Here is a 2,103-nt window from a genome sequence, read left to right as displayed (position 1 = left end):
TTTTTTTTTGCATGAACTATTTTTCAAGTTGCATATAACTCACACACAGAAAACGATAAAAATGACAGATTTTTCATTACATTAGAAAGGATTGCTTTGTTCTCGAAGTTTTTATTCTACTTTAATAATAAAACACTGTGGCCCCAAGGAAAAAGTTTTTTTTTCTAGTGTGGCAGTCAATGTGTTAAAGGAAGACTTTTTGTTAAGAATGCAGAATTCTGAGACACCAAGTATTACAAAATTATGAAGAGTCTATAAGTTGTACTTCACTACAGTGGTATGATATTTAGATAGCATCTGGCCAGAAAACCCAGAAACACTGGACTCCTGCCATTGATCAACTACCCCCCTCTGTGAAGTCTTTGAAGAAAGAACATTCACAGAGGGGGCAGGCAAGGCAAAGGAACACTATATTCCTAGCTGGTACTTGAGTCACAGACTTCTCTTTCAAGGTTTGTAAATGAGCTAGGAGAGACCCTATAAAGAACTCCTTTTATCTAGGGTTAAGTTTAGTGGCCCAAAATCGTATCAGACAGAAAGCACATAAAACGTGCATTACCATTTCCAATCTCAAATCCAAATATGTATATACGAGGAAAGAGCAGGCTGCTATAGGTGTGCATGGCCAAAGCAGGGGGTGGGAATTTGCATCAGTATCTACAGCAACCATGACCTAGACCTGAATTTGCTCTCTGGGTTGACATCCTTGTTTGGATCATCAAGGGCAAATGATGTCCTTAAGGAATGCCCAATAGGAGGCTAATTTACAAGCATCGCTGGATCATTCTCCAAAGCACATGGATTTTTCTGTTTTTACCTCTAGGACTTTTTTCTTCCCAATTATGTCGCAGTAAATGTATTCTAGGTCTTCTGAATTGGTATTGGTGACAGCTTGGAAAATAAGTTTAAAATAACATTGAGAAAACTATCAGGGAGAATTAAGTCAGTGAGAAAGGATCACTGATAAGAATCTAGTTTCTGAGATACTTAGAAAGAGGAGATTTCCAAAATACTGCGATATTTGCTTTCTTACCATTTTATGCATCTTACTTGTCACCTCTCCTTTTGGATTATATTAATATATGTCTCTTTCCCCATTAGATAAAGAATACCCGAGGACAGGGACTTTCGTGTATCTGTGTATCCCCAAAACTTAGCAGGGTATGGAACCTACAGTATACATCAACAAGTGTTTTTTAAGTGAATAAATAATTATTCAGCTAGCTATTGAATAGAAAAAAAGGTATTGGATTACAGATACATCTTTGAGAGGGATATAGCCTCGTAGGGAGACTATTCTAACACATACAGCACAATCGAGCCACGTAATTAACGCACAAAATGGAGTGGCAAGTTGTGTATGTTTAACAGCGTGTAAATACTACAAAAACTTGGAGTAGGGACAAATTAAAGTACTGTAGAGTTCATCTGGGGGCTAGACAGGGTCAAGGTAGGATTTGCGTAAGCCTTTAAGGATGTTTAGAATCTGGATAGGAAAAAAATCTTGCTGGAAAAAACGTCCTGAGACAAGTAGAGGTGGATTCTGACACAAACTCCTTCGGACGTTAAGGAGAAGCCAGATTCCTTTTGCTCAAGGTCGGGAGACCCGTTGGTTGAGGGGGAGGACTGGACTTTCTCAACGCCTTTGCTTAGCAAACAAAGAGCCGAATCAGTATTGCCATTGCCTGGCATCTGCCAAAAGCAGCAGCTTTTTAGTCGCTTACACTTGCTTGGCTTCAACTGGTGAGCTTTTCGGCTCTGGCTCTGTCCCCTGGTTCCCCTTTTCTTGTCGCGGCCCCGTCCCCCCCGGGTTTCTCGCACGAGTTTGGATTCTCTGCGGGATGAGATCAGAGGTGCTCTTGCTCTGTGCGTTCACGTGTAGCTGTAGCTTAGTTCACCCCTTCTAAGGCGTTTTCTAGGGCTCACCTGCTCAGTGAAAAAAAACCCGGGGCCTAAAGCAGTTCCCGCGGTGAGAAGTACTCCCGCCCTCTCCCACAGGCCGCGGAGGGCGGGGTGGGCGACGCGAGTCAGTGAGCGATGGCGCGAGGCTCGGTGTGCGCATGCTCCGAGAGCCCGGCCCGGGAAGGCAGCTTCGAGACTCTC

This window comes from Propithecus coquereli, unplaced genomic scaffold, assembly GCF_000956105.1.
Source record: "Propithecus coquereli isolate 6110/MARCELLA unplaced genomic scaffold, Pcoq_1.0 Scaffold161, whole genome shotgun sequence".
Classification (NCBI taxonomy): domain Eukaryota; kingdom Metazoa; phylum Chordata; class Mammalia; order Primates; family Indriidae; genus Propithecus; species Propithecus coquereli.
Note: the sequence above shows the minus strand (reverse complement) of the source record.